We start from the raw sequence: 10,694 nt of genomic DNA, 5'->3' as shown, positions 1-10,694 counted from the left end.
AATGAATCAATTTTTGCTGACAAGGCGAAATAGACGTCCACTTCATAAACCCCCCCCCCCCGGTGTCTTCTTCTGAACTGCTCATTCTAATGTCCACATAGCTGAAGTGGTGGCCATGGTCTCGAAAAGTTTCAGTGCCTCATCAATTATCTTTGTGGACAATAATCCATTTGATGATGAGTCAACCAAGCTTTTAAATGCTGGAAGGAATCATGCATAGAAGTATTAGACTTGAAGTCCCTTGCTAATCCCATGTGTGGACACTTTCGCAGTATATTCTTGTACCAATTCCAGGTTTCATCGAAATTTTTCGAGTCGCCTTGATGAAAAATAGAGATGTCGTTCTTGAGCTTCACGATCTTAGCACGTGGGAAGAACTTAGTGTAGAATCTTTGTGCTAGATCATTTCATGTGGTGATGCTTGCGATTGGTTGCGAATCCAGCCATTCAATTGCCTTGTCACGCAATGTATGTGGGAACAACCTTAATCTTATGGCATCGTCTGAAATTCCTTGATATCTGAAGTGTTGGCACATCTCCAAAAAATGAGAAACATGCGTGTGTGGATTCTCTTTAGTCCTTCCATAGAATTGATGGTTGTTTTGAAATAATTGTATCACATTAGTCTTCAGTTGGAAGTTCGACTGTCCAAACAGTAGATATACAATGCTTGATTGGCTTTGAATTATCTGAGAGGTCATGAAATCTCCCACAAGCATACTTCCTTCATCCGCTACCCCTTCTTCATTAGTCAGAAAAATTGGATTATTCTGCACGTTAGCCATTCGCTGATGTGCCTCTCTGTTTTCTCGTTGCCTTCGATGGAAAGTTCGTCTGATTTTTGGATCAGCTACTGGCAATTCTCCTTCAGCAGATCTTATCATGCAAATCTACAAGAAGAGTTAATAGGAGTGCTTAGATGTTAAAATGAAATAATAACTAGAACAAATCAAAATGAAATTAATTGAAATAAAATACAACAAAATCACAGGAAATGTAAATAAGGATGTCCGAATTAGTGCCAATTTAGATAAAATTAAACGAATACTCAATCCCTGACAATGCGCCAAAAACTTGTTCACGAAATATTTTCTTTCAGTTAAAATTACCGCAAGTGTATGGTTCGTTAACAAGTAATAAAGTGGGTTTTTAGAGTCCAACTATCGTCCCACAGAGATTGAGTAGTTCAATTTTACCTAGTGTAGCCTTAATCGAGACGAAATTACTCAATATAAATATCTACCTAAATAAACCCTAATTTTAGAAAGAAAACCCTAATTATGCAAAATTGAAGATTGGAAAGAATTCAATTAAGCAAAACGATATTTTAATAAATTAAAATGCAAATTATATGTTAGAGTGCAAATTGGTTGTATTCAATGAAAATTAAAAACACTAGGATCACGATTTCTCATGCAATTATCACCATAACCCTAATTTCACAATGTGACAAGAGACTTAGATTATTGACGAATCAGTGCTCCTAATCTATCCAGTACTCTCTCTCAAGATGTATCGAACCTATTTTTACATACCACGGGCCTATATTTCTATGACAAATGCATATAAAAAAATGCATGCGGTCTTGTGAACACTTAAAAATTCGTGTAAGGCATAGCGGTATATTCTTATCCCCTATCGGACCCTACGATGATTTATATTATGTCAAACCTATTCCAATTCTCTCGAATGCAAGAATAAGCCACCTCAACTCACACAATTACGGGCCCATATGATTCTCTATGGTAAAAGATGCATATCGATTGTTCATTGGGATGAAGTCGAAGAAAAGAGAGTTTTGGGATCGGAGTTCATTGAAAGGATAGTCGAAGCCATTGATAAGATTTGTTCTAGGACAAATGCAGAGTAAGATAGATAAAAGAGCTATGCAGATACCTAAAAAAAAGACTAGGAGTTTCAAGTTGGAGATAAAGTATTTTTAAAAGTGGAACCAATAAAGGGTGTACTTAGGTTCTGCAAGAAAGGTAAACTATGACCTCATTATATCGGACATTTTGAAATACTTGACATGGTTGGAAATGTGGCTTATCGATTAGCTTTGTCACCTGAACTATCAGCAGTTCGCAACGTGTTTCATATATCAATGATCAAGAAGTATATGCATGATCTTGATCACTTGGTCAATTATCGATTCCTAGAAATACATAAAGATTTATCTTATGAGGAATTGTCAATTAAAATTCTGGATCGAAAGGTACATAAATTATAGAACAAGGAGGTTCAACTGGTCAAATTGCAATGGAATAATCATGGAGTACAAGAATCTACTTAGGAAAGAGAAGAAAAAGTTAAAGACAAATATGTGACACTCATTGCCAATCTATAAGGTAAATTTCGAAGCTGAAATTTTGTTTAATGTGTAAGAAATGCAGAAGAACGAGAAATAAAATGAAATTAGGCTATTTTTTGTGATGATCTAGCACGATGAGCTTAGCCCATTTAAGAAACGAGTTATGGAAGCTCAATCCATTTAAGATTATGAAAGCCCAAGTAATAAGTTAATTAAAAGCCCAACAATTTAAGATATTAAGTTTAAGTAAATTTGATTATAAAGATTTAATAAATAACTGGGGTGCCACAATGGTCATCTACATGGTATTTCATATAGGCAACTCAGGTGCAAATCACCATGTAGATGTTTTTATAAAGTATTCTGCAAATTTATTTTTTAGTTAAAAACTCCTCATTTTTCACATTAAGAATGATTATATCAAGTTAATTGGATGAAATAATTATTTTATTATTGGGCATTGATAAAGATAGGTTCAAAACAAATAAAAGGTTTTTCAGTTTCCTTTATTTTTATTATGTAAATGTTTTTATAAAACTTTTATATAAATTATTTTTGTGGCTTAAAAACTTTTTAAATTCATAGTTTAAAATAAAATTTGACAAATTTAATGATAATACAACTCTCCCAATTAGTTTTCATTAAAAATAAAGGTTACAAGAAGATGAATGTCACTTTTTCCCTACACCCCACCTCAAATCCAAATTTACTTTTATTTTCTCTAAAAAAAATAATGTATTTCATATCAAGTTAAACTTAAGGGAATAATAAGGGTGCGAAGAAGAAAGGCTTTTTACACATTTTGTTCTTTTATATCGAAGAGAAATTTAAGGTAGATAGATGTGCAAGCGCTATTTCGTTTTCAAATTTAATTTTTAGTTAAAAGTTTGAATGAAATGATACCTCCGGGTACGGTGTTTTTTTTTTTTAAAGAACGTGTTTGCTTTTATTATGTATTAAAATTTCAGTAATCCACATTTTGCTGCTACATTCGTACAGAACACCAATTCTATCATACTTCGTCCTTTCATGACTTCAAGAATTAAAGACAATAATCCAAGAACAGGAAAAGAGGAAAAAGGAAAAGCAATAAAGAAAACAACATAAACTAATTTAGTGAATGGAAAATATGAATCTTCCGCTGGTTCAGTGATAAGTACGATAGTTAGGGCTGTACATGCAACTCTCATCATATCTTACTAGGTTTTCAGGTTGAGGTAGACGAGTAGCCAGTCCAAGATTATAAGCTTTCTCAACTACTCTAATGGTGATTTGAGCTGAAATCTTTCGGATGTTTGAGAAAAGAGGGTATATTAGTCTACTCTCTAAGTTTTCTTGACTAACCTACTCGGCTAATGCTTCCGAGGCTACCAGGAGCATATCATCGTGGACACGGATAGTGTTCACGGAATATTTTCTCTCAGTTAAAATCACTGCAAGTGTACGGTTCGTTAACAAGTAATAAAGTGGATTTTTAGAGTCCGAATATCGTCCCACAGAGATTGAGCAGTTCAATTTTACCTGGTGTAGCCTTAACCGAAACAAAATTACTCAATATGAATATCTACCTAAATAAATCCTAATTTTAGAAAGAAACCCCTAATTATGTAAAATTGAAGATTGGAATGAATTCAAGTATGCAAAATAATATTTCAATAAATTAAAATGCAAATTATATGGCAGAGTGCGAATTGGTTGTATTCAATAGAAATTAAAAATACTAGGATCACGATTTCCCGTGCAATTATCACCTTAACCATAATTTCACAATGTGACAACTCACTTAAATTATTGATGAATCAGTGCTCCTAATCTATCCAATACTCTCTCTCAAGATGTATCGAATCTATTTTTACATACCACCAACCAATATTTCTATGACAAGTGCATATATAAAAATGCATGCGGTCTTGTGAACACTTAAAAATTCACGTAGGGCATAGCGGTATATTTCTATCTCCTATCAGACCCTATGATGATTTATATTATGTCAAACCTATTCCAATTCTCTCGAATACAAGAATAAGCCACCTAAACTTACACAATTAGGGGCCCTTAATAGCGGGAACAAAAGTTGCATATAAATCATTCAAAACAATCAAAACGTGTATTTAATGTCAAATTGTAAAACTAGAAAATTAAAGATCAAATCACATGGTACATCGATCTTCTAGTACATGAAAATCTAGCCTAGCATTGATAAACTATAAGAATACATCAGATATTGAAGAAAGAACATCACCGGATTATGAATACTTGATAAATCTTGAAGATCCTCGTGCAATTCTTCGTTACTGTGCTGAAAATCCTCTCCAATATGTGGTTTCTTACCTCCCAATGCATTCTCTTTCGAAATATGATGGTTCTAGGTTTTTATATCGCGTCCCAATCGAGTTCCAAAAGAATTATAACGCAAAAAGAAAACTACAGAATCGGCCCCCAGAATATACCTATGCGACCGCATAGGCTTATGAAAATTGGCATTTTGATTCCCTGCCTTGGTATTCGTGACCGCATAGGAGTTTCTACTATGCGACAGCATAGTAGAACAAACTTTCAAGTTATGTCATGTTGGTCTTCAAACTTCATTCCTTCTCTTCTTGACCTCCTCTCGTGTTTCTAGTTGTTCCAATGTTCCATTATGATTTCTAATTGGTATTTTGCTCGATCAATTGCTTGATGTGTCCATCAAATCAACTTTTAAATAATTGCACTTTGGTCACTGAACTTTCACTTTGATTCATTTTGGTCCTTTTTGCTTCTTTTTCTCATGAATTCCATCAAGTCCATCATTATACCCTACAATCCAATAATTGAAAGAATTTAAGCCACAATTAAATTATTTTGCTCGTAATTTAGTCATGTTTGTATATTAAATAAGTGCACAAAAACGTACTTATCAGATAGCATTAGAAATAATCAAATCGAGACCAAATCCTGGGAAGATGTAAACATTATTTGCCTGGCCAGATGGGTAGACTTTTCCATTATATTCAGCAAGCGTAAATAGGCTCCCACTGGCAAAAATGCACCTACCCTCACTTGACTTATAAGCTTCTTCGGTTGTATATTCTGACTGTGAAGTTGGATTGAAGAACACAAGAATAATGGGTTTCTCATTGAATGACGACATAGTCTCGACAATTTCTTTAGTAAAAGTTCTTCCAGCTTCTGATGATCCGATCAATACCGTCGGCTTGATGGACTTAATAGAGTCTGCCAAATTGTTGATAGGTTCGTGTTCGTAGGCCCAGCGACTCTTAAAATGTTGAAGTGATTCCATGCGGGAACTGACAATTAACCCCTTTGAGTCCACAGGACAAATCTTCTTGCGAGTCTCTTCTAATGGAGCTCCTATCTGTATGGATATTTCGAGTGCTATGAGTTTTGCTATGCTAGTGCCAACCTCTCCTGCTCCAAGGAATAAGAACCTACGTTCAGCCAAGGTTCGCCCGACTAATTTCATTGTAGAAATAAGCCCGGCAAGGACCACAGCTGCTGTCCCCCCGTATATCATCATTGAAACAAGATGAGAAGTCCCATACTATGCAAGGAAATCAAATGCATTATGATTTGCAAAGTCTTCAAACTGAATGAGGACTTTTTCCCAATAATTTTACTTGACTGCAGACATAAACTCGTGCAAAAGTACGGAATATTCCTACCCGGTCGCTCTCCTTCGCCTAAGCCCAATATAATAAAATCTATCCTCTAACAATGTCTCATTGTTCGTCTCCACATCAATTGTCACAGGCAAGCAAGCAGAAAGGTGAATGCCTCCAAGACCTGAATATAAGGAAAGCTTCCATACAGGTATCCCCATTCCCTGGCAGCCAAGATCTCCAAGCCCTAAAATTCGCTCACTGTCAGTCACGACAGTAACTTGTATCTTATTTTCAGGCCAATTTTTCAGATCCTCGAGAATTCTTTCCTTTTCTTTCAAGCTTTTAAAGAGACCCTGAGGTTGTCTAGAGATACTCTCATATTTTTGGCAGGCCTCACCAACAGTTGGAGTGTAGACCACTGGGAGCAGCTGTTCAACATTTTCAATGAGAAGCTTGTAGAACAGCCTTTCATTTCTCTCCTAAAGATCCATCATAGCCATGTACCTTTGCAATGGTACTTGGTACTGATGCATATTGTGTATCATTTTCTTAACCTGAATCTCTTGACTAACAATGCCTGGGGGAAGAAGACCACGGAGAAAGTGGGCATCCCTCTCTTTCTCAGTAAAGGCAAGGCCTTTGTTGCAATGTGGATCTCGTAGCAATTGACATCTACTGGTAACAATTACAGTCTAAGGTATGATGTGCATATCCTCTGTGGCACTATCCTCACCATACACGTCTTCAACTCCTCCTCCAACAGTTAATTTGGTGCCTTTGTCTATAACTGATGGTGATGATGATGATGTAGCACTTTTCACCACTTCTTTCAAAGTATTCTCCATCAACACACTGACGTTTCGATCTCCAGAATGCCCATTTGAACTCACAATAGCCACCACTACTGATGGTGCTGCCACTCTTTGTGGAGACCGTGGAAAGACTCTGGGTATCCCAGAGAGCGAATTATTTAGAAAAGTGCTTTCATTTACGGTGAACATGGTGTTGGAAAATGTCAAAAAATCAAGAATACTTCAAGGAAAATGGAGGAAGAAAGAAAAATAAAAATGGAAGAAAGAAAAATAGGAGAAACTTGAAAGGATGGATAAATCTATGTGATCTCTGATTCCCCATTCCCTTTTTCCTTTCTCCATCGGGTACAGTGCTTTGGCACTACTATAGTTTGAATAATCATTCTCAAGCTCAACATGTTATGATAATGCTATAGAAATCGAAATTTGCCAAAAGTCCATCTACATTTTACTGTATATATCTACAGATCGAATTATCTAATTTGATAACGAAATTCACGAATGATATCTATTCAGTTTCAAACCTACGGGTTAATTTCCTTTCTACTGGTTGATTTGACTTGCTTGGAGAGTTGATGATGGTAGATGGAGATGCAACATGTCATGGAAAAGTCGGTGATTTAATATTTTTAATTCGGTTATGAAATGTTTACGTTTTCTTTTGAATAGATTTCTATGGACATCATATGTAGAAATATATTCTATGAACACTTTTGTTATGAATAAGTTATGTTTAAAAAGTAGATATATGTTCCAGAAATTAACTTACGAAACACCATTTACCAAAAAAAAAAAATGGTGTTAGTGATTTAATGTTGCGATTTACTTAATATTTCAGCTTCAGCATCAATTTTAAAAATTTATAACTCAATCGTTACTTGGAATTTTTTATAATACCAGTGGCATTTGATGGCCACATAGGTTAGCTATTGAATAAACTTGGAATCATGTTAATCCAATGTTGAGAGAATTTTATATGCCACTTAAAAGTAAACTGCACTGGATATTATTGTTGTTTTCGACTCTTGCCCTTGGTTTCAAAAAATTCATAACTCAATTGTTACTTGGAATTTTTGGATGAAACCAATGGGATTTGATAATGTCATGGATTAACTACTGAATAAACTCAAAATCATGTTATTCTAATATCTGTGGAATTTTATATGTCATTTTAAGTGAACTACACTGATTTACCTTCCTACCAAGTTAAGAGGTTTTAAAAAATAATTCAATAACTCATATGTTGTCGATGAAAGTCAATCTTCGGATATATCAATGTATAAGGAGTTTCATACTTTACATTAAATTTTCATGAAGTTTAGGAGTCGATAGCTATGCAAACGAATTTATTTTGACGATTGCTGGTTGAAATATAATGCAAGACAACAATTTTTGTTCTTATTTCCTGCCTTTAATGTTTACGTCAACAATAGATACGTGCATGAAAATTATTCCAAGGACATTTTTGAAATTGTTTCCTTTAGTATTAATTTGTGTTTTAAAAAAAAAAAGATTAATATAAATATAATACTTAAATAAATTCTTAAATTAAATTTTATGCTTTCCAGTAAATATATAGTTAATTATTAAGTTTATGGCTAAAGTACAGTTAAACTAGTGACATTTTGGATCATGCGAGTCAGGGCATTACATATCTCTCCTATCAACACCATCTCCAACAAAATTTATACCTCCTCTTTCAAGCCTACCTCCCCTATTTCTCATTATCTGCAAATCAGCCTCAAATAATGCATCTTCATCACTGTTACTACCTTCTCCATACATATCACAAATCTCCATCCTAAGCTCTTATGTACCCTTTCTCCTTACATTGGGCACTTCTCCATATTACCTCCTATGAAAGTTAGCAAGTTTTGTATCAAACCAATCTAGATTGTCGCTTATATCCACATACAACCAGTCAAGTCGTTGTATCACCTCTTTCGACATGTTTGATATGATTTTGGTTCCTGCTTGAATTTGACTCTCGTGTTTTGTACTTTTTTTTTTTACTTTTTTTACCCCTTTTTTACTCTATTTTTTGTTTATTCCTTTGATAGCTATGATTCAACAAAACGTACAGAAGTTGATTTGAATACTAAATTAGCTCAAAAACAACTTTTGAAATTTTTACGAGATATTTATGGATCAAAGACTCAAAACAGATGAAAAAACGAAGAAGACGAAGAATAAAGAAAAAAAACTCAATAGAAACAAAAAGGGATATAAAGTTGATTTTGGAGCCCAAGTTCTGATACCAACTGAAGCAAACCCGCATAGTAATGACGACTATGAAACCCACAACGAGATTGAGACCGGATCCCAAGAACGCCAATAGGTCAAGGTTTTGGAGTTAACCTAAAAAAATGATGAATCAAGCAACCAACAATCGATGGATTTGTCGACCTCTTAATTATACAGTTTATGAATCTTACCTGGATTGTGAACGCCACAAGATTTCACTCTTCATAAGTTCAAAAAATTGTTCAATCAAGAACAATGGATTTTTTAGGCGAAAATCCTCTCGAGAAATCTCTCTATTAATTTATAAAGAAAAGTCTTTCTTTACAAAGAGAAATAATGAACCTATTTATGCTAAACTCATGAAACCCTAGTTGACACAAAAATAAAGTCTAAAGATTACAAAAGATACCATAAAATTAAATTTTTAACTTTACTAGAGGATTACGCGAAATTGGAAAATTCACGTCTCAAAACTCTAATATATGGTCGTACAGTTATAAGCCATGCAGTCACGTAGAACAAAATTCAACCTTTAGTTTTGTCTCGAGAACATGTCATGTGGTCGCATGCCTTCGCTTAAATTTTAGCTCCAACAATCCACACTGCTTGTTTTTTCATATATCATCCAAAACTTTGAATCCAACACACCAAACATGATTTTCCTTAATGAGCAATATGTAAGTTATTGTTTGGCTTGTCGACTTTAACATTTTGTACTCCACAACTAATTGGATTACTTTATTAGCTCTTCGAGGTCTCGAACTTCACTTGATTCTTGGTCTTATATTCATCTCAACGTTCTTCAAATACTTGATAATTTCTACCCCTTGGATCATATCACGATGAGGCAACTCAACCATTGGGGATTTATGAGGTAAATCAACCAGTGGGAATCACCGAGGAAATAATAGAGAAAGTCCTTGAAGAGGATTCGAAAGAAGAATGAGGGGGGATGTAGAAGGCCTATAGCTAGGCAAATAAATAAATAAGAATAATATCAATCGTTATGTTTTTCTTTGCGGTTTCAATTAAGTTAAAGTAACATCTTAAGATTTAAATTTTAGATTGTAAATGGAGTCATGCACATGTAAAATTTTGTTCTTGAATTGATGGTGTTCATGTCTAATGGTTGAAAACTTTTTTTTTTTTTTTGGTCTAAAGAAAATGGTGCAACCAAACCAGAACGATTTGGTAAGATATTTGTTACAAGCGGTGCAAGAGCTTAGGAAGTGAGTCCCGCAAGCGAACCATGTAACTACCCCAACTCCAGCTTTGATTGTGGAAATTTCAAAAGGTATAAACCACCTTTTTTCAACTATGTTCACAAAATAGAAAGTCATTTGTAGGAACCAATGTCCCAAACTAGGATTGAGGCTCAGCAAGAGGCTTTGACTTCGAATCAGTTCAAAGAAGAGGTTATTAAGAAGTTTTTTCCCCAAGCATTGAGGGATTTCAAGGAAACAGAATTTTTAATGCTAAAGTAAGGAAACATAACTTTGATTGATCATGAGAGGCTATTTGACTAGCTAACTAGGTATGCTCCACATTTAGTAGATACTGAAGTTAAAAAAATAATGAAACTTCAGTAAGGGCTTCATGAGGACCTTAGCATGATCTTTTTGTCTCACTATTTTACTACCTATAACAAAATGGAACGAGCATAAGTTGATGCCAACAAGGGTGGGACAATCCCATTCCACCCTGTCCTAAGAGTGGCAAACA

The 10,694-nt window shown here is 34.6% G+C and overlaps 1 pseudogene; it reads right to left on the bottom strand.

Moving 5' to 3' along the window:
* Nucleotides 1-3,457: 3,457 nt before the first annotated feature.
* LOC111374111 lies at nt 3,458-6,917 on the bottom strand (annotated as a pseudogene).
* Between the last annotated feature and the right edge of the window lie 3,777 nt (nt 6,918-10,694).

The sequence above is a fragment of the Olea europaea genome, chromosome 2, assembly GCF_002742605.1.
Source record: "Olea europaea var. sylvestris chromosome 2, O_europaea_v1, whole genome shotgun sequence".
NCBI classification, from domain to species: Eukaryota; Viridiplantae; Streptophyta; class Magnoliopsida; order Lamiales; family Oleaceae; genus Olea; species Olea europaea.
This window is presented reverse-complemented; position numbering and strand designations above follow the sequence as displayed.